At 44.4% G+C, this 23220-nt stretch overlaps 1 long non-coding RNA gene across 1 annotated transcript in view; it reads left to right on the forward strand.

The window, feature by feature from the left end:
• LOC147582406 (uncharacterized) overlaps nucleotides 1-19380 on the forward strand; it is a 43571-nt gene extending 24191 nt beyond the window's left edge. The window contains exons 2-3 of the long non-coding RNA XR_015249080.1: nucleotides 18327-18397; nucleotides 18852-19380. This is a non-coding gene — a long non-coding RNA (uncharacterized LOC147582406). The remainder of the gene's footprint in view (nucleotides 1-18326; nucleotides 18398-18851) is intronic.
• Nucleotides 19381-23220: the final 3840 nt, after the last annotated feature.

Below are 23220 nucleotides of genomic sequence, written 5' to 3' on the forward strand. Positions count from 1 at the left end.
AGCAAATAGTCCAATTTCACGTACAGGGAACTTGCACTGTTACCATCTGTGTAAGTAAGGGAGGCAACTCTCACCACCGTTTTACAGATCTGATAAAAAACATTACAGGGACTAAATGCTTTATTTGAGGTCACACATACAGGATGAGTCAGAACTGACACTTAGGACCCATCTTTTAAGTCTGATGATATCCTTTTTCCTACACCAGGTTGCTTCTTGGTAGCCAATGGTGGTAACAAAGCTAGTTTTATTTATCCAAAATGAAAAATATGCCAGTATTTATGCTTAGATTTTTTTTCTAGTAAAATGCTAATTGTTAACTACCCTGATGAGTCCAAAATATGCAAAATGGTTTTGTGTTATCTGTCTTCCTGCATTTGACATAGATTTTAGGATAAATGTATTATTAGCTACCTAATGTGTTTGATGTGTGCCACGGTGAAGTTCGTTAGCCTTTGGGTATTCGATAAAAACCCATGCATATTTTAGAAAAATCATTCCAAGTGCCTGCTTCTTGGTAGCAGTGTCCGGATGTAGAAAAGATAGCAGGTTATTTCTAGGCATTCCTGGAATGGTGAAGCTTAGAAAGTGTATCTGTTTTGGAAACATGTTTGTTTCATGCTTTATAGTCACTTTAAACCTTATGAATACTCTGTAGAACAAGTGTGTAAGAATGGGCATTTTTATCTCCATTTTATTTATTTTTATATTTTAAAAAAATGTTTATTTTTGAGAGAGGGAGAGAGAGTCGGGGAGGGGCAGAGAGAGAAGGAGACAGAGAATTGAAGGCAGGCTCGGAGCTGTCAGCACAGAGCCGAATGCGGGGCTGGGCTCACAAACCCTGAGAATCATGACCTGAGCCGAAGTTGGATGCTTAACTGACTGAACCACCCAGGTGTCCCTTTATCTCCATTTTATTTTATTTTTTTTAATTTTCTTTTCACATTTATTTATTTTTGATAGAGAGATACAGAGCACAAGTAGGGGAGGGGCAGAGAGAGAAGGAGACACAGAATCCAAAGCAGGCTCCAGGCTCTGAGCTGTCAGCGCAGAGCCCGGACGCGGGGCTCGAACTCACGAGCCGCGAGATCATGACCTGAGCCGAAGTTGGACGCTTAACCAACTGAGCCACCCAGGTGCCCCTCCATTTTATTTTATTTAAAAAAATTTTTTTAATGTTTATTTTTGAGAGAGAGAGAGAGAGAGAGAGAGACAGAGTGTGAGCGGGGGAGGAGCAGAGAGAGAGGGAGACACAGAATCGGAAGCAGGTTCCAGGCTCCGAGCTGTCAGCACAGAACCCAATGTGGGGCTCAAACTCACGAATCACGAGATCATGACCTGAGCTGATGTTGGACACTTAACTGACTGAGCCACCCAGGCACCCCCCCCCCCTTTATTTCCATTTTAAAGATGAGGAAACCAAGACTTAGGTGCCTAAGTTGCCGTGACTAGGGTCACCCAACTCCTTAGTGGCTGCAACAGTCAGGGTGCTGGCAGGAACCTGAGGACAGACTCTGGGGAATTTCAGCAGGATTCAGTACTCTTTACAAAAGTGAGGACAGGCTGTAGGGAAACTGCAAGGGACAGTGAGGTATTTGGGGACACTACCCGGCCCTGAGAAAGAGAGAAGAGGGCACAGTTACCAGAACCTGGAGAGAGATCTGCAGTGGGAGGAGTCAGCAGCCCCCAGAGACCCAGGAAGAAGTCAGGGGAACAACAGCCACCCTGTCTCTCCTGATGGGAGACGCTCATTGACCTCATTAAAGCCAGCAAGCAAGGGAACCTGTTGTGGTCTGTACAGGCCAGCCTCCTGCAGCATAAGACAGGGCAGAGAAGAGTTAGGAGCAGCTCCGCATTGGGTTAAGCAGACAAAAGAAAACCAGCACGGAGGTGAGCCATGGCTAAACCTCAGACTTCCTGTCTCCTGTTCCTTCCTATGCATTTTCCATAACACTGTGGCTTAGACACATTGGGTTCTAGCAGAAAATTCAGAGAAGATCCCTCCAGAGAACACTTTTAGGTCTACAACATCCCTCAGCATTAAACTTTAAGCCAGTTTTTCTAAAAACTGCGTATAATGTGAGCGTTAGCCTCTCCACGAGGACAGACTAATGGTAGCTGCAAATCAGACTGAGTCGGGCAGCTGGCGTGCAGGCCAGGGCAAGATGGCGGGGCTGGCAGGTTAGAAAGAGCTCCGTCCGAAGGCATCACTGGTTCTTGGCCATCACATCTTGGCAGAAATGCCTCAGAGCCTTTAATGCAGCTACAGTAGGTATTAGCCATGGCGAAGTATTAACAAGAAAAGAACTATCTTTTGCATCTGGCAATTAAAGTATCTTGAAAGAAAGACTTCATTTCACAGCATTGTCTATAATGATGTAATTTGCACTTGGCTATTGGGGCTTTATTTTTATGTAATGCCCTGGCATGAAACTTCAGGTTTTATGAACAGGAATCATCTTGGGGCATTGGAGTGTTCTAACTTGAGCGAGTTCTTTATTCACCTTTACCCTTAGTTTGTTGGGGGTGAAAGTCATAAAAGAGTTTAATGACAATAGCCTCTTCCAAACCCAGGAGCTATGAGAGCAGCTTAATGAGAAATGCAAACCAGTGTTCTCATCAGAACACAAACTCACCCAGAGGTCACGGAGAAAGAATTCTCAGTTCCTGTCCTAGCAGAATTGTTTCCAAAGAAATGAAGCTATGGTCACATGCAAGTCTTATGCTCTGAGCAATCATGTTCCCCAAAGAAAGTTAATAGCTAGAGTCTATGGTGACTTTGCTACAAGTTTAATACAGCCAGATCATTCCCCCAATCCCTCTGCCAGGTAAACCCTTATGCACTGTGCGTTTCCTGCCCTGGGCCGAGGAAGGGTTTTCCCAGCTCTGCTATTAAGCAGTTTCCCTGGTACCATTGGAATCGCCCGAAGAGGCACAGAGATAAACCAGTGGATTCTCATGGCAATGGCTCTGGCACAGGAGTCTCCTCGCTGTTTCTGCCTCACACCTTTTGTACTTGCTGATCCCTCTGTTTGGACCACTCTTACCCCAGATTTTGGCATGGGGTGAGTAGATATCCAGAAGTGGAACTGCTGGATGAAATGATAATTCTATGTTTACTTTTTTGAGGAACCACCATACTGTTTTCCACAGTGGATACACAATTTTACATTCTCACCAGCCCATCTAACCTACTTCTACTTCTGTATCTCATGTGGTGTCGGTCCCTACTCTTACTTGAATGTAAGCTCCACGAGGGGAGAGATTTGCTTCTCAAGTGCCCAGGCGTGTGGTAGTGGGCGATCAGTAAGTATTTGTTAAATGAATGCAACAGGATGGGGTGCCTCTGACTTCATCTGCAAGCTGAACCCCTTCAAGCCAGCTTAATGCCAACAGAGCCTCCCTTGGCCCACCTCCTCAGAGGGCTCCTTTTCCTTTGTGTGTTCCTCTGTCGGCTCTTCCTCCTTTCCCCTTTGTATTCTGGTTGTCTGTGAACTTGCAGCCTCTCTCCTGCTGAACCCAGAGCTCCTTAATGTTAGGGAGCATGGTTTGTTTATTGTTGGCCTTTTGCCATCTTTCTGGTCTAGAGGATATATGCTCAACACACATTTATCAGAGGAAAGTTCTAAATACCGGAGCTGAGTAGCAACACTGTGGGGGCAGGGCTTGAGCACTTCCCAGCTCTCTAAACACAGCCCCCCAGAGGTTGCTCAGCTGGGTGAGAATCCAACTTCCGCTCAGGTCATGATCTCACAGTTCGTGGGTTCGAGCCCCGCATCGGGCTCTGTGCTGACAGCCAGGAGCTCGGAGCCGGGGCCTGCTCCAGATTCTGTGTCTCCCTCTCTCTCTGCCCTTCCCCTGCTCACGATCTGTCTTTCCCTCTCTCTTTCTCAAAAATAAGTCGACATTAAAACAATTTTTAAAATAAACAAATAAATGAACAAAAAACAAACATACACAGCACCCTAGGGCTGTGTGGCCTCGGCACATGCCTCGTTCTCTGAGCCTGGTCCTCCTGTGTCTGATGATGGGGTTGGATCCACGACCTCTCAAGTCCTCTTAGATATTTAGGTGTGCTGTAGGGCCACGCCTTTGGCGGGAAGAATACAGTCTCATCTCTGAGAGCCCATAGTCTGATATGGATAAAATAAGCATGTCAAAAAGGTTAAAGACTCAGAGGAAGCTGGTACCCAGAGCAGCCCTTGCCTGGCTGGACTGTGCACTGGGCCTCTCCCAGCCACACTCCCCACTGCTGGAGCTTCAGGGCACAAAACACCAGGAAACTCCAGGGGCATGCACTTCCCATTCTTGCTGAAAAAGAAAAAAAAAAAAATCTTTATAGCTCACATGATTTCATTTGGTTATTTTAAACTGTTTATTTTTCTGCCCCATCCCCAGGGAATTAACATTTGCAGGCAAAATTGGACTTGCCTTTGCTCAGCTATTTATGTATAAATATGACTTGAGCAAAGTCTCTAAAGGACAGCCAATCCTGCCTACGCCATTCCCCTACCCTCTTATTTCCTAAGAAAAACGTAATGAGTTTGTACCCAAGAGTGAAATGTTTCAGCGACACTTAAAGCCCTCCATGAATTTTTAAAAATCTTTTCAAATGCATAAACAATGCACGAACAGTATTCACAGACTATTTGAACACATCACTCATAACCTAACAACCCTAACACACAATTCTTTTTTTTTTTTTTTTTTTTTTTTTTTTTTTTTACCAATGGCCTTTCAGTTTTACACATATGAATACAGAGTTTAAATTGTAGTATTCAGGAGCTCCTGGGTGGCTCAGTCAGTCAAGCGTCCGACTTCGGCTCAGGTCACGATCTCCCAGTCCGTGGGTTCGAGCCCCACGTTGGGCTCTGTGCTGACAGCTCAGAGCCTGGAGCCTGTTTCAGATTCTGTGTCTCCCTCTCTCTCTGACCCTCCCCCGTTCATGCTCTATCTCTCTCTGTCTCAAAAATAAATAAACGTTAAAAAAAAAATTTAAATTGTAGTATTCAGACCGTAATACAACCTTGGATTCTACATATTCCTCTTAAAATTTTTTTTTTAACATTTATTTATTTTCAAGAGACAGAGAGAGACAGAGTGCAAGTAGGGGAGGGGCAGAGAGAGAGGAAGACACAGAATCTGAAGCAGGCTCCAGGCTCTGAGCTGTCAGCACAGAGCCCGACGTGGGGCTCAAACGCACTAACCGCAAGATCATGACCTGAGTTGAAGTCGGACGCCTAACCGACCGAGCCACCCAGGCGCCCCTACATTTTCCTCTTAAGATCTACAAACCAATACCCATTTTTCCAAATGTATTCTTTTCAAATGTCACAATTCCATAAATCCGGGTCGAATCTGTCATAGATTGATTGCCCAGTGAGTTGGGTGCTGTGCCAAATTGGCTGCAGAAAGATAAAAGTTGTCTCTGCCCGCAAGGAGTTTACATTCTCTTGCAGAGACTGTATACATAGACATCAGACAACCCCAGACAGCCAACGGTTACGTGCAAAGATATGTGTGGTACCAATGGCGATGCACTCGTGGAGCAGGCGTTCTAGGCAGTGGAGAGTTTCTCAAGGGCTGGGAACTGAGAAGCCTGCCTCCCCTTGAAGACGAGAGTCGATTTATCCACAATGAGCCGCAGAAGCAGAGGGAAGGGAAGGGAGAGACGGTTCAGACAGGGCCAAGGCATGAATGTGCTGAACACGGAGGCCTACAATTCATTGGGGGCCACTGAGGCACGTAGCCCAACAGGTATAGAAGGCAGATTTGTTAAGAAATGATGGGACTGAACACAGGCAGGTGGTCATGAGGGAGGGATTTGGAGTTCCCTCGAAAGCTGGACGGCAATACAGGGTTGATGTGACTAGGATGAGGAGGGGGACATGGGGAAACCAGTGCTATGGTCCCACTGGCCTGGCAGGGGTGGGGGGCAGGTTGTCGTACCGTTGTTCTGTTTTCGAGATGAAGGGGATCTAACCGTCTAGATATAGCTGGCAGATCAGGGGAGATTTGAGAGACGGGAGAGCAGGAGGGGGAAGGAAAGCAGGCCCCAGGCCTTGGGAATGGATGGCATCCCAGGACTCCCAAGCAAACAAACAGGGCAAGGCCTCGGGATCGCCGCTCTATGCTTCTAGAACAGCGCCTGACACAGAGGGGGTCCTTATAAGGATTGAACCAAGTCTACCTTTGCAAAATTTCTGGACAGAGTTCAGCAAATCTCTAGTCCTTTTCCAGGCCTCAGTGGCAACTCCCTAAGATAGCATTATTTTTTCAAGTGTGCCTCATAGCCATCTAGGGCCAGGTCAGGCCAGGAAGCCACGTGAATCTCAATAGCTAACAATCGTGAGCCTCACTGAGGCCTGTAAGGATCAGCACTTGAGATCCCAGTTAGTCATCCGGGAGCTGCTTCCTGCCTCCGTTGCCTCATTGCCTTCTGTTTGGGCCTCTCTGGGGTGGTAAGAGGATATTGTCTGGACTCATCAATTATTACCACAGGAAGGCAGCTTGCACAGAAGCACATGTCCTCTCATCATTAGACAGATGAACAGAGTCAGGCCCAGGAGGGAGGGGGGCTGACCTGAACCATACACACCTGATGTCAACTCACGGTCTAGCCTCATTCACGTAGGAATTTAACAAATAGTACTGAGCACGTGCAATGGCCAGGCAGTGTTTCTAGTGCTGGAGATACAGACAAAGCTGCTGAGGCAGGGAGAGAAATCACGGAGATCAGTAAGGTGGATGGCAAGAGGTGCCAACGAAAAAGCAGCGGAGGGGGGAGAATGGGGTGCGACAGGGGGTTTGCAGTTGTAGAGAGGGTGGTCAAGGAAGGTCTTGGGGAGAAAGTGATATTGGAACAGAAAGCAGGAGGGAGCATGGGACTATCTGGCTGAAGAGTGGTGCAAAGGCCCTGGGGCAGGAGTGGGCGTGGCATGTTCCAGGAACAGTGATGAGTGATGTGGGAGGAGAGTAAGAGGAAATGAGGCCTGAGAGATACTGGGGGCAGGCTGTGTAGAATCTCAAAGTCCATTGAGAGGCCTTTAACTTTTATTCTTCTCACCCACTGCTCATAGTGTAATTCATGATCCTGCCTTTTCCTGTTGATTCTCAAGGGTGCTGAGACTTCTGTGGGCAGAGGGGAGAATGAGGCAGCCATCAGGATTCTTGAAAGCATATAAGAGTGGTGTGGACAGCTGCTTGGGCCACCTATGCTGGGCCCACCCCCATGCCCCTGCTTCAGAAGTCTTTTAGGCTGACAGGACAGGACACTGTGGCCTCCTATTTCAGGATAAAGAGAAAGAACACAGAGAAGCAAAGCCAAGCCAAATCATTGAGTATGTAAGATCTGCAAAATGTCACAGGGGAGCAAGTTCATAGCTGAAGCAAGTGCAATGAGCTGAGTCAGAGTCCAGCAGGGCCATGCCTTGGCTGAGTGAAGAGTAGAACCAAATATATTTTTGTAGAAGTGCCTGGCAAATAGTGATGCCCTAATGGTGATCCATTTTATTCTAATTTCTAGTGTTCCATGCTCCCTGCCAGCACTCCATGCCCACACGAATAAGGCGTCTGCTCCGACTGGTTTCCCAGGGACCAGTGTGGATGCCAGGTCCTGGGTGGGCAGCGAAAGCAGTTGGTTGATTAGCACTGTTATTTTATAGCAAGCTCTTGCCTGCCAGGGCCTCCACTCCCCAGAAGGAACTGTTACACGTCCTGGGGCAGAGCCAGGCGGGCAGATCCATTTCCCTGGGCATCTCAGCCTTTCCTAGTGACCAGGCCCCTCTGCTCTGTGGGTGACCCAAAAGGGTATGCGCAGAACCAGAATCAAGGGCCAGACCAGTGTTAGAGTTCAGTCAAGCTGGTTTTGAACTCTGGCTCTGGCCGCGATCTTCACTGATGCACCTTCTCTCTCTCCCCCACGATGATCCAGTTCAGGAGTCAAGATCAAGTCAATTTCACAATCACTTATTAATTCCTAGCTGCCAGGCACTTTATCTATGGCAGGGAATACTAAAATTCATAAGGCATGGAACTTTCCAGCAGAGATATTGAATCTATTGCACGTTTGGGGTGCATGCATGCACAGGTGCTAACTCACATGTGCTAGTGGGAGGCGGCCTGGGATATTAGTAGGAAGAGTCCCGAGTTAGAGTGGAATGGTTTTGTCCCACGTCCCAGTGGGCTTTTGGGCTTTTGCCACTTGTGTTCTTGAAGTCTTGGCTTCCACTGCCATTCAACAGGGATGATGAAGCTTGCCCTGTCTGCTTAGCTTGTCGGGAGGACTGGATGGGACCATGTCCATAAGTGGTAAAGTACTCAACACACACAAAGATTTTACACTCGTGAATGTTCACACCACACATGGGAACACAGAAATGCACAGGTATCATCATAAGTCAATAGGAACAGGCTAAACTTTTTAAAAAAGGGGGGCACCAGAAGCACCTGAGTGGCTCAGTCAGTTAAGCGTCCGACTCTTGATTTTGGCTCAGGTTATGATCTCACGGTTCATGAGCATCGGGCTCTGTGCTGAGAGCTCAGAGCCTGCTTGGGATTCCCTCTCTGCCTTTCTATCTGTTCCTCCCCTACTTGTGCACATGCACGTGCACTCTCTTTCTGTCTCTCTCGTTCTCTTTCTCTCTCAAAAATAAATACACTTTTTTTTGTGGGGGGTACCAATGGCAGCAGGAGAAGAAACCTCCGAAAAGGATGCAGGATGCCATTCCTGTTTTTTTTTTTTTTTTTTTAACGTTTATTGATTTTTGAGACAGAGAGAGACAGAGCATGAACGGGGGAGGGTCAGAGAGAGGGAGACACAGAATCTGAAACAGGCTCCAGGCTCTGAGCTGTCAGCACAGAGCCCGACGCGACGCTCGAACTCACGGACCGCGAGATCATGACCTGAGCCGAAGTCGGCCGCTTAACCGACTGAGCCACCCAGGCGCCCCAAAGGATGTCATTCCAAATGCATCTCCATGTGTGGGTGTACTGGTTGATGCAGGGCTATGTGTTGCCCAGACCTAAAGCCCTGGCCCCCAGAGTCCCCCTAGCTCTCCAGCAGGACAAGAATATCCCTCCCGACTCTCAGGAGGCCGTCTCCTCCCCCCGTGAGGGCCATTATTATTGTCAGCTCTACACATTATTAAGTATGTACTAAGGATGAGACACTGGAGCCACAAGGAGACTAACATTTGTGAAGTACCCAGAACCATTTACACGACACCATGCAAACATGTGATAGTCATTACCTCACTTTATTGTTGACCATAACTCTGCAAGATAAGTATTGTTACTTCATTTTACAGAATAATAATAATAAATAATACTGTTAAATGCTTTCAGGTGATAGTCTAATCCTTGAGGTAAGTACTACTATTATTTATCCCCACTTTTTGGAGGAGGAAACTGAGGAAAGTTAAGCAACTTTCCCAAGGTCACACAACTGGTTTGTGGCTGTGGCTCGGATTAATTCCCTGTCTTTCCTATTGTCTATGCTGGATCACAGAGGACTACATTTCCCAGGCTCCCTTGCTCTCTGGCTTCCAGGTTGATTCAGCCCAAAGGGAAGCAGTAGTGGGAGCTTAGAGAGAGGGATGAGGAGAGAAAACAGAGTATTTTCCCCCCATTCCTCTCTCTTTGCTTCCTGTGGTGTCTCTGGCAACAACTATATCTCCCACCCACATCTGCTCTACAGGCTGTCATTCCGTGGTCCCAGTTTCCATCAGGCAGCCTCCATGTACTTCTAGATCCCACCACATGACTCCATCTCTGGGCGTTAGCAATATTACTTCCTCCTCTTATTGCACCCCCGGTAGAGTAACTTCCTGTTCTTGCATTAGGCTTCTTAGTCCTTCCATTTCCAGTCACCAATTCCCTGCATTAAATCTCCTCTTCTTTTTTTTTTTAATTTTTAAAAATTTAAATCCAAGTTAGTTAACATATAGTGTAATAATAATTTCAGGCATAGAATTTAGTGATTCATCACTTATATATAACCCCCAGTCCTCATCCCAACAAGTGTCCTCCTCCTCTTTTTGTTTTTTTCCCTAATGTTTATTTTATTTTTGAGAGAGAGAGACACAAGCATGAGCAGGGGAGAGGCAGAGAGAGAGGGAGAACACAGAATCTGAAACAGGCTCCAGGCTCTGAGGTGTCAGCACAGAGCCCGATGCTGAGCTCGATCTCACAACCTGTGAGATCATGACGTGAACCTAAATCAAGAGTCAGAAGCTCAACCGACTGGGCCACACAGGTGCCCCAAGAAGACATCCTTTTAGATATCAAAATATACCTTGAAGCTATAGTAATAAAAATAATGCAGTGCAGACACAGAATCAGTGGAACATATCAACAGAACAGGATACAATCTAGAAACAGCTGGGACTTAAAGAATATTTTACTTGTTAAAGGGGGCATTTCAATAAATGGAGAAATGCTACTAGAGGGATTAATTGACCCATAAATTTGGGAAAAGATCCCCAAATGATTCCAAATGGATTGAAGGGCAAAACCACATGAAAAATACTAGAAATAGGGGCACCTGGGTGGCTTGGTTGGTTAAACGGTTAAGCGTCTGACTCTTGATTTCAGCTCAGGTCGTGATCTCTTGGTCGTGAGACCAGCGCTGAGCATGGAACCTGCCTGGATACTCTCTTTCCCTTTCTCTCTTTCCCTGCCCTCATTTGCACGCTCACATGCGCTCGTGCCTGCACTCTCTTTCTCTCTCAAAATAAATAAATAAACATTAAAGAAAGAGAAAGTACTGGAAATAAGTAGAAGTGAACTTTTTTTTAAATCTTAAGATTATGAAAGCTCTTTCCAAGCAAGACCAAGGAAATACAAAAGCGGTAAAAGGAGAAAACTGATGGGTTTACGATTTATATAATAATTAAAAATTTAAATTTCGGTATAAAAAGGAACTTAAAAGTTCAAAATACATTCTTCCCTAACTGGCTTTGTCTGCAATCTCCGCAGCGCTCTGAAAACAGAGAGGAGGCTGGGACTTGATTTCTCGGGTGCCCTTCTTGTCTCTGGAATGGGGGCAATTATACTTTTCTAGCACTTCACCCAGCCCAAGACACAAGGAGCCCCCTCACAGAAGTGGGGAGATCCTGCCTACTCCCTCATGGTTGGTTTTGTTGAGTCTTTAAGCTGCAAAAATAAGATAAGCTCAAGCCAATAGTATTTGGAAAGTGGGGCAGGAATACCCTTTTTAAAGAAAATTATCCACTTGGCATATGTATTTACTCATAAATACATGGGAGAGGGTTTGGGTGAGGGACAAGAAAGCGTTCTGAATAACTGAGGAGTGGGCATCTAAAGCAATACAGGGGAGAAGGAGACATTACCCAGGGCAGGACAGCCTGACAGAGCACTTAATTCTTTTTTTTTTTTTTTTGTTAAGGGAGTGCAAGCAGGAGAGGGGCAGAGAGAGGGACAGAGGATCTGAAGCAGGCTCTGAACTGTCAGCACAGAGCCCGATGTGGGGCTTGAACTCATGAACCTCGAGATCATGACCTGACCCAAAGTTGGATGCTCAACCGACCGAACCACCTACGTGCCCCAGAGCATTTAGTTCTTAATTTGTTGGTGAGGCTTTTTTTTTAATTTTTTTTTCAACGTTTATTTATTTTAGGGACAGAGAGAGACAGAGCATGAACGGGGGAGGGGCAGAGAGAGAGGGAGACACAGAATCGGAAACAGGCTCCAGGCTCCGAGCCATCAGCCCAGAGCCTGACGCGGGGCTCGAACTCACGGACCGCGAGATCGTGACCTGGCTGAAGTCGGACGCTTAACCGACTGCGCCACCCAGGCGCCCCGGTGAGGCTTTTTCTCTTACAGAAAACTTTAGCACAAATGGCTTTAGTTATTTTCCTCCTATGGTATAAACTGGGTCTCTAAACTATTCAAATTATTTTCTTTCTAGTGTACCTTTTTTCCACATTTCTGAATTAGAGTTTTTCTTTAAGTTATTTAAATATATAGAGTAAAAAGTAAAGTGAGTTTAAATATTACGGGGTTCTGGTCCAATTGCTGATTGGACATTTGTCCCAACTCAGAACACTAGACTTTTTTTTAAGGTTATATATATTTTTTTAATTTTTTGAAAATTATTTTAAGGTTTTATTTTTAAGTAATCTCTATACCCAACATGGGCCCAAACTTACAACCCTGACATCAGGTCATGTGTTCTACTGACTGAGCCAGCCAAGCTCCCCCCAGAACACTAGGCTTTTTGTCCAAATGTGCTTTGTCCTGAGGTTTGTTACTCTTGTGGACTTATTTAATGAGACCGTTCAAATAAATGAAACTTGTTTTTGTTGGAAAAAAAACTGAAAAGTAAAAGAATGTAGTAGATCTATTCAAAGAGTATCTATGATGACTTTTCAAGAAAGAAGGGAAAAAAGAAAGATGAAAGAAAAAAAAGGAAGGAAGGAAGGAAGGAAGGAAGGAAGGAAGGAATGGAGAGAGGGAGGAAGGAAGAAAAAAGCAAGTCCTTGGACATAGGTATGATATGGTCTCTCCTTTATAAAAAATAGAAAAATAAAAAGAAGCTTACTCATGTGTATGTGGATGAAAAGGTCTGGAAGGACACCTGACAAGCTCTCCACAGTGGTTACCCTCCAGGGAGTGGGAGGTGAAGAGAACAAAGGAGGAAACACCTCTGTTTGCCTTATACATGTCCCTATTCTTTTTCCTTCAAGGAGCATATGCTACTGTGTAATTTTTTATTCCAATGAAAAAATGTAAGCAAAGCTAGAGAGGCAGACTCAGGGTTCGAATCCAAGCTGTCCCCTGATCCCAGGCTCATCTCTGGAATCACCTGTAGAGCAGAGTCACAACCCAAGGTTGCTGAGTGAGGACAGTGTGGGAAGAGCATCTCAGGAGTCTGGTGGTGGGAATGAACACTGAGCCACGAGGTGGGTGGAAGAGGACAAGGACCTTCCAGGCAAGGGGACTTTGAGGGAAGAGAACAAAGCTTTCAAATGTATTAGAGACAAACTCTGGGCTGGAGGGCTCGGGCAGGCAGGCAGGCAGGTGCTAGGGGGTGAGTGGAGAGGTGAGGAGGAAGCAGCAAAAAGGGCAAGGGACTGAAACTTGATTCTGAAGGATTGGGAAGCCGGTGCTTGAGGAGAATGATCTAGATAGCAGTTCCCAAAGTGTGGTTCAAGGACCCCCCTCCAAGGGTCTTCAAGACCCTTCCAGGGGGACTGTGCATTTAAAACTATTTTCACAACAATGTTAAAATATTATTTGCTTTCTCTGTCCTCATGCTGAGTGTGCAGTGGAGCTTTCCAGAGGCTACGTGGCATGGGATGGCATCACCACTCTGATGTTAACATGTAATGGGTTTCTTTTTATTGTATTTTATTGTATTTTATTTTGGGAGGTTCTTTTTAATGAGTGAATTAACATTTCTACAATTTCCCACTTTAATACTGAATACAGTAAATACTGATAGACATAACCACATAAACAAAACTCTTTGGGAGCCTCAATAATTCTAGCACGTGCTAGTATACAACTCTGTGTGTGCGCACGTGTCTGTGTGTATGTCAGTGAATAAACGTGCTTTTTTTCTGGACTGGGACTCCAAAGTGCTCGTCAATTCTCCAAGTGCTGATACACCAAACATAAAAGTGGTAAATGATCAGCTTGAAGAGGCAGAAAAACTGAACACCATGACGGATCAACAGTCCACCAAGAGGTGGGTTTTGGGGGCAATGACGGGGCTTTACACGGTAACGTGTAAAGGGATTTTAATGAAAAAATCCCTTTGTTTGCCTCCAACCTGGGAATAATAATACAGTTCTATTTATGTCAGCAGGAAGGTATATATGAAAACATTTTGCACATCAGAGATGACTCAGAGACCATCAAAATCTTTGCCAGTGTTTGTTTCTAAAACACATGAAATTCAAGTTCCTGAGACCTTTGCGCCTTGACCTCTACCCTGGCTGCAGTGAGGAGAGAAAGTATGAAGTCTCGGGCTGGTGTTTGCAGTTTCCCTTGCAGCCACACTCTGGATGACCGAACCCAGAGAGAAGATGAGATGTGGGCTTGTCTGGCCATCGGGGTAATACCTGCACGTTCACACATCACTTGTTCTTGTGTTGTTTGGCCGAGGGCCTACCTGGCCGCTTAGCTAGCTCCTGCCTAGAAATGGGATGAGATGAGAATAGGCCAGGACTTGTTACTTGCTCCCAATGGAGCCTTTCCCAGACACTTAACTTCCCTCTCTCACCATAGGTGGCTTGCACAATTACTTCAATATCCTTCCTATGGGCAATGATACTCTTACTTTCCTATGCTTCTTCTGCAGGCCTTGGGGTATTGAATATTTAACAGGGGTGTGCCCAGGCCAGGCTGAATGTGAGGAAGGGACTGGGATCAGGACCCAGGCCTCTCTGGGCAATGATTTTCAGGCAAGTTAAGAATATTGAGTGCCGGGGGTGCCTGGGTGGCTCAGGGGTGCAAGCGTCTGACTTTGGCTCGGGTCATGATCTCGGTTCGGTGAGCTCGAACCCCAGGCTCTCTGGGTCAGCATGGAGCCTGCTTCAGATCCTCTGTTTTCCCCTCTCTGCCCCTCCCCAAGTCTCTAAATAAATAAGTAAATAAATATTTGGGGCACCTGGGTGCTCGGTCAGTTAGGCTCAAGTCATGATCTCACAGTTCTTGAGTCTGAGCTCCGCATCGGCTCACTGCTGTCAGTTCAGCGCCCACTTCAGATCCTCTGTCCTCCTCTCTCTCTGCCCCTCCCCTGCTCTCTCTTTCTCTCAAAAATAAAGAAACACTAAAAAAATGATGAGTGCCAAGTGGCCCAAGAAAACTGGAGCTCCCCCTCAATAAAGGTTGCAGTTGAGGAAAAAGAGCCATAAAACCACACTGATCTCTATTTTTTTTTTTTAAATTTTTTTTTCAACGTTTATTTATTTTTGGGACAGAGAGAGACAGAGCATGAACGGGGGAGGGGCAGAGAGAGAGGGAGACACAGAATCGGAAACAGGCTCCAGGCTCCGAGCCATCAGCCCAGAGCCTGACGCAGGGCTCAAACTCATGGACCGCGAGATCGTGACCTGGCTGAAGTCGGACGCTCAACCGACTGCGCCACCCAGGCGCCCCTGATCTCTATTTTAATGAAAACACCTTCTTTACTGATAACAAGCTTAGGACGATTGAGTTGGGCAAATTCCTAACAATACTTCCTCCGAGTTCTAAGGCAGCTTTCGTTCGTAAATGCCAGGTATGAATTTCTCAATGTTGTACCTTCATGAAACATAGCAAGTTTAAACATAACCATTCTACTACTGCCCACCTCTGAATTCGATCTTATGTCCTGAAAATGGCTAAGACCTTTCAAGGTGTTAATGAATCTTTCAATAGCTTTCTATTTAATAGCTGGAAACTTGACCAAGCTATGTGATCCTTATAAAACCTTAGACAGTTTGGGAGCCAGTAAGAAGATGAAGTCCAACAGATGTGAGTTTGGATTAGCTGGTGACCTAATAGTTGGTAAGCTATTTAACATCTTTAAGCCTTGGTGTCCTCACTTGTAAAAGCATACTCACAATGTATTCAATAAATACAACTGGCACGTTTAACACATGCTGGCCACTCTTCTAGGCACCAGGCATACCAGGGTAAAAACAAGACAGACATGACCCCTGCTCTCATTGAACTTCTTGCAGGACGTGGATACTAAACAAAGATTACCTAATTAGGTCGTTAATTCCCTTTGCGGTCACAGCAGCCACCTCCGCAGATGTGAGCATAAAAGAGGCAAGCAAATTCAAAACTGGTGTCCCAATGCTATTTATTAGTTTTGCTAACAGTCCTAAGTGGTATAGACACGTGTTGTGAATTAGTTCCTCCTTTAGTGTTTGCATAGATTTACATGGTTAGAAGCAACAGCAGGCCTGTGATTTGGATGTGTGTCCTTTACAGATAAGAAGACAAGCATTCCTCCCGTGTGCCGTGTGGGGGCTAGGGGCTTAACCTAAGGCAAAAAGCTGAACTTGTTGCTAATTGTTGTCAAGAAGAACACTTTAGCATTAACATTAACTGGACTGGCAGTGTTTACCTTATGAGCCCCAGAGCCTCAGGCGAGTGGAAGGTGTGGGCACAGAGTTTTGCAAAGGTTCTCTGAATATGGATGTGCATCAAGTATTGTCCGCAGAGTGAAAGTGTGTTGTTTTACCACATATGGACATGACTATAATCTGTGTAGGTGCTGATGTGATTAATGCAGTATAGATTCCTTGAAATAAATTGTTGAAGTCTTCCCAGCCTTTTTTAATTACATACTTTGCCAGTCAATTCTTATCCTGCCTCTTTCTGGCTTAAACCCTTTAACGGCTCTTCATTGCTCAGGGTAAAGTCCAAATTCCCTCCCAGGCACTGCCCGATTCTGCTGACCTCTCTTGGCATGTTCACTCCTCCCTCCTACCCCTGTCTATCCACCAAGTCCTAACACGAAGGCTCTTTCAGGCCATGGCTCGGAGCACTCACTGCTCAACTCAATATTTGTTCTGGCATGAACAGATCCAGTGCTCCTGAGTGGTAAAAAAATATCCACCCTTCCGGCAGGCATCATGCCCTTTGAGATGGGCATGGGTCCACTCGGGCACCGGCTCAGGCAGGTCTCACCTTGGGCCAGTGAGTGCTCGCCTAGACTGCCTCTCCCCTAGACTCCTGTGCACTCTCTCTCTCCACTTCTCTCGCTGGGAGTCATCGAGGCCCAGGCAGAGGTGAAGTCCCCCTAACTTCTTCCTCTGCATGCACTGTTGCAGCAACCCTGCCTTGCTGTCTTTCCAAACAAGTGCGTGAGCCATTTTTTGAAGTAAAGCCATTTTCCCTTCAAGGGTTTCAAAAAGAAGCAATCCTGGAAGTCACAAAACTTCTTTATGTCAGTTTTCCATGGACTCTCTTCAATGTTATATGGAAACCCAAGTCCATAATGGCCATGCCTTTACATGGTTATGCATGAGAATTATTCAAATCTCTGGGGCAAGAGTCATTGATAAAGATGAGGAGAGACATTTTTTACTCTTCTCCCCACCCTAAAACCCTCCAAAGAATGAAAAAGAGAAACAACTCCATCTTTTTTTTTTTTTTTAATGTTTACTTATTTTTGGGAGAGAGAGAGAGAAAAGCGTGAGCGGGGGAGGGCAGCGAGAGAGAGAGACACAGAATCTGAAGCAGGCTCCAGGCTCTGAGCTGTTAGCACGGACGGAGCCTGACTCGGCTTGAACTCATGAGCCACGAGATAGTGACCTGAGCTGAAGGCGGACGCTCAACAGACTAAGCCACCCAGGCGCCCCCAAATCCATCTTTTAAAAGAGGAGAAAAAAGAGAGTAATCACTCCATTTTTTTGTGAAATTTCATGCTAACAAAAGAATGTACTTAACATATATGAACAATTTAACTAATAGAAGTTAAATGAACACATGTACCTACCAACCTGCTTTAAAAAAAATCTGACTCAAGTAGTGCCTTAGAAAGGTCCTGTGTATGGGGCACCTGGGTGGCTCAGTCGGTTGAGCGGCCGACTTCGGCTCAGGTCATGATCTCGAGGTCCGTGAGCTTGAGCCCCGCGTTGGGCTCTGTGCTGACCGCTCAGAGCCTGTTTCGGATTCTGTGTCTCCCTCTCTCTGACTCTCCCCCATTCATGCTCTGTCTCTCTCTGTCTCAAAAATAAATAAACGTTAAAAAAAAAAAAAAAAGTCCTGTGTAGGCTTGTCCAATCATATCCCTTCCTCTCCCTCCAAGCAGTACCTACTATCCTGAATTCTGATTTAATCATTCCCTTCTTTTTCTTTAGAGATTTGTTCATGTATGTTTTCCTACACATATATTGCAAGTTGAGGGAATTTTTGCACTTACGGAAATCACAGAATGTATATTCTTCCATGACTTTTTTTTTTTCTTTTTACTGTATGTTTTTAAGACCCATCAATGCTGCTGTGTGCAGCTACATAGTTCACTCATTTATTTTTTATTTTTTTTAATGATTATTTTTGAGAAAGAGACAGAAACATAGTGTGAGCGGGGGAGGGGTAGAGAGAGAGGGAGACACAGAATCTGAAGCAGGCTCCAGGCTCTGAGCTGTCAGCACAGAGCCTGACACCGGGCTCGAACTCACAAACTGTGAGGTCATGACCTGAGCCAAAGTCAGCTGCTTAACCGACTGAGCCACCCAGGTGCCCCTAGTTCACTCATTTTTATCGATGAATTGCATTCCATTGTTTCAATATGTGACCCTGTATTTACTCACACTCCTTGTAGCTATCATTTGTACGTTTCCTGCTTTTTGTTATTACAGCTGGTATTGAACATCCTTGTACCTGTCTCCAGCTTCTATGACATGAAGAAGCTGTTGACTGCTAAGTAAAGGTAAGGGCATTGTTCTGGAAAAGCCCATCTTAATGGTTCATTGTTCAGAACCATAAGGCAACATTTGGAATGACTCCAGAGAAGTAACTCCAGCCTTCAGGATGTAGTCAGTAAGGAGGAGGAAATAGAGAAGTCAGGTATAAGTGCCATGTTCATTATCTATGTCCAAGCCTCCTACCTGAGGGAATCTGCTAGAGGTGAGGGGGGATAAAGGAGGCGGGAAGAGGGAACAGTAATTATCAACAGTAACAGAAAGCCTGGTATGCACTGAATGTTTGTGTTCCCTCAAAATTCCTATGTTGAGACCTAATCCCTGAAGTGATGGTATTTGGAGGTGGGGCTTTTGGGAGGTGATTAGGTAATGAGGGTGAAAGCCTCATGAATGAGATTAGTGCCCTTTTAAAAGAGACCCCCCCCCCCCAGAGAACTCTCTCACCCTTTCTACCTCATATAGACACAGAGAGAAGATGCCCATCTATGAACCAAGAAGTGGGATCTCATCAGACACCTAATCTGCCGGCGCCTTGATCTTGGACTTCCCAGCCTCCAGAACTGTTGAGAAATCAATGTTTGTTGTTCAAGCCCCCCAGTCAGTGGTGTTTTCTTATAACAGCCCAAATAGACTAAGACAAAGTCTATCTTAGGGAGTATTACCACACTGATTTCCTACATCCTGGAAACTAGGGGAATGTGGCCCCAGACAAAGCAAAAACAGATTTGGGGACAATGCTCAAAGAAAATAAATAATTTAAAACTGTGGTCTGTCGAGAGGCACCTGGGTAGCTCAGTTAGTTGAGCATCTGACTCCTGATTTTGGCTCAGGTCATGATCTCACAATTCATGGGATCGAGCTCTGCATTGAGCTCTGCTCTGGCAGCTTGGAGCCTGCTTGGGGTTCTCTCTCTCCCTCTCTCTGCCCCTCCCCTCTTCTCTCTCATGCATGCACCCTCTCTCTCTCTCTCAAAAATAAATGAATAAACATTAAAAAAAACATGACTGTAGTCTGTCCAGATCACTTGCCTCATCTTTCTCTAAACTAATTTTTAACAAAGAGCCGCTCTTTTTTCAAAGATGAGCAATAGTCAGAAAGACTTATGCATAATTAGTGCAATTTTCAGTAAACAAGCTGGTATTTGTAGCCTCTCCTCCCCAAAACCCTAAAACGACAGTGAAGAAATATAAAAGGGTCTAACTCCTAAGGCAGTGAAAGGCAACTAAGTTAGCAAAGTGGAGGAACATATGACTTAAAGTATCTGCAGAGCCCAGGAAGGCACCAGATACTGTGTAAAGTGGGGTCAAGGCATAGGATGAAATCAGCTATTGTTAAATATTAAATCCTAGGCCTCTTCCTCCACCCCTTAAACCAAGGTGACCACCAGCCCAAGCAGGAAACTATAGATTCAGTCTCTGTAGAAACTACATCTGAAAAGCTCTTTTCTTGGGGGCACACATCACAGAGGGGCTGGTGATATCATGTGGAATTAGAAACACAGGGATTAAGAATAATTCTACCCTATCATCTGACCCAGCAATTCCACTAGTGGGTATACACCTTCGAGAATTAAAAATATAGGTTCACAGAAACTTGCATACAAATGTTCATAGCAGCTTTTTTTTTTATCTTAGCCTAAAGGTGGAAACCACCCAAATGTCCATCAACTGATGAATGGATAAACAAAATGTGCTGTATTCATATAATGAAATATTTTTGACCATAAAAAGTAGTAAAGTACTGATATATGCTGCAACATGAGCCAACCTTAAAATCATTATGCTAAGTGAAAGTAGCCAGTTGCAAAAGACCACTCATTATATGATTACATTTGTATGAAATGTCCAGAATAAGCAAATCCAGAGACAGAAAGTAGATTAGAGGTTGCCAGGAGCTAGGAGAGGAAATGGGGGTGACTGCTAATTGGTATGTTTTTTTGGGGGGAGGGGTGATGAAAATGTTCTGGAAGTAGACAATAGTGATGGTTACACATCTCTTTGAATATACTAAAAACCAGTAAGCAGTATACTTTAAAAGTGTAGATTTAATGGTATGTGAATTATATCTCAATAAAAGAGGAGAAAGAAAAAGTGAGAATCCATGAGATCCTCCACAACTTTAGCTTTCAGTCCAGAGAGTCAAAATAAATGATTTTAAATTATGCATCAGATTGATTACAATAGTAAAGTACTGGGGTGCCTGGGTGGCTCAGTCGGTTAAGAGGCTGACTTTGGCTCAGGTCATGATCCCATGGTTTGTGAGTTCGAGCCCTGCATCAGGCTCTGCTGTCAGCACTGAACTCACTTTGGATCCTCTGTCCTCCTTTCTCTCTGCCCCTCTCCCACTTGCATTCTGTGTCTCTCAAAATAAATAAATAAGCTTAAAAAAAAAAGTAAATTACTGGAAACAATGGAAATGTCTGCCAAGAGATTGGGTTAAAAAAAAAATATGATACATCATGCCCATGGAGTGCAATGCCACTACTTACATAATGTGGGAGAAATAGATTTAATGACATAAAACATATATGACACATATGACATGAAGAAAACAGATTGTAAAATAGAATGTATATTGTCATCTTGTTTTGTAAGGGAAAATTATGCATTTCTGTCTGGAAGTATAAATAACAAAAGGTTAACCTTGGTGGGTGGGGTGTGGGGTGGGGGGAGAGTAAGTCTGTGTCCTGAATGGTACACCTGCAGCTCCTTTCTCTCACTCTGTTCCTGGGTCATAAAATGCCTTCATCTCCCAAAAAAGGAGAGACACATAAGTAAAAAGCAGATGAAAAACTTACATCAGAAGAAGGGTTATGTCAGGAAACAGAGTCCAACAAATAATTCTCCATGATCTTAATGTGAGATGAGAGAGTCTCTCTTTGACAAGACAGCTCAAAGAAAAGATGCAAGAGTGCGAAGAAGAAGAGATTCTAAGGCCACAGAAGGAGGTGAAAAGTAGGCTGGAAGAAGGAAGAAGGAAGAAAATATCACAGTAATATCACAGAGATAAGTACACCATTAGAAGCAATAAAAACTGGAATAAATACAATGGAAAAAGATTTCTGAATGAATACAATTGAGAACACAAATGAAAATGAAACAAAAAGAAAGCATTGTAAATATTTAGAAAAAAGATGATGACTGTGAAAGGCATGTATAAAGGGTACAAATACAGATACAAAGGTTAAAATAAAAAAGATACACAGAAGTACAAAAGATGTATTCTTGGCATTCCTGAAGTAAAAAGCACAATAAATGGAATAGAAAAAAAATACTCATGAATGTTCTAGAAACCTTCCAGAAGATAAATATTTGAATCTACAGATTGAAAAGACAGAACACACCCTAGGAAAAAACTGATACAGATTGATCACAGCAAAATTTGCTAGTTTTTCTCCAGTGTTCATTCTCTCTTCTTCCATTATAGTGGAATGTTTGTAGCTGGGTATATAGTCACCCAGAATAAGGACTGTATTTCCCAGGATTTCTCCTGGTTAGGGAGGGTCATATGACCAAGTTCTGTCCAGTGGGATGTGAGCAAAAGATTACTGTGTGCAACTTCTGGGTGCATCCTTAAAGGGAAGGAATGTGATTGATCTTTTTCCCTTTCCCCCTTCCTATTGGCTAGAGTATGCATCTTGGTATATGGACAAGGACAGCTCCCTAGGGATGGTAAAGCAAAAAAATAGAAAGACCCTGAACCTCAGGATTTCGATAGAGAATTGCTACTATATCAGTTTATATCATTAAATGAGAAACTAATACATTTCTCTTATTTATTTTTTAAAGGAAACATTTTATTTTTTTAATGTTTATTTATGTATTTTGAGAAAGAGGTGGGGGAAGGGCAGAGAGTGAGAGAGAGAGAGAGAGAGAGAGAGAGAGAGAGAATCCCAAGCAGGCTCCATGTTGACAGCACAGAGACAGACAGGGGGCTCGATGTCACCAACTGTGAGATCATGACCTGAGCTGAAATCAAGAGTCAGATGCTTAACAGACCGAGCCACCCAGGTGCCCCATTTCTCTTTCTTAAAGCCACTGTTATTTTGGGTTTCTGTATGAATTTCTATCCTAAACAACACACTGATTAAAGTATATATTGGTGAAGTTGCTGAATTTCAGAGCCAAAGAAAGAATTTTAAATATATACCAGGAGGAGCACCTGGGTGGCTCAGTCCGTTAAGCGGCTGACTCTTGGTTTCCGCTCAGGTCATGATCTCACAGTTCACGGGGTCAAGCCCCAAGTTGGGCTCTGTGTTGACAGTGTGGAGCTTGCTCGGGATTCTCTCTGCCTCTCTCCGCCCCTTTCCAGTATATATATATATATATATATATATATATATATATATATATATATATATATCTCCAAGGAGAAGAAGCAAGTCATATACAAGGAATAAATGTCAGGGGTGCCTGGGTGGCTCAGTCAGTTAAGTGTCCACCTCAGGTCATGATCTCACAGTTCGTGACTTCATGCCTGGGATTCTCTGTCTCTCCTTCTCTTTCAGCCCCTGCCCTACTCGCTCGCTTTCTGTCTCTCTCTCAAAAAAAATTTTTTTTTTAATTAAAAAAATTAAAAAAAAAATGTCAGTTAGCCTTTGGCTTTCCCCAAAGCAACATTCATTGTAAGAAGACAAAGGAGCAATGTCTAAAAAGATCTGAGGGAAAGAATAACCCAAGAATTTTTGTTCAATTTGCCCTTTAAGTATCATGACACAGACCCTTTAAAGCATGCAAGAATCCACAAGACCTATATAAAAAAAAGACTACTTGATGACAAAATCCCACCAGTGAAGGGATGACTCCAAACATAGGAATGGAGAAGTCATGGA

The sequence above is a fragment of the Puma concolor genome, chromosome A3, assembly GCF_028749965.1.
Source record: "Puma concolor isolate L17-30 chromosome A3, mPumCon1.1.hap2, whole genome shotgun sequence".
Classification (NCBI taxonomy): domain Eukaryota; kingdom Metazoa; phylum Chordata; class Mammalia; order Carnivora; family Felidae; genus Puma; species Puma concolor.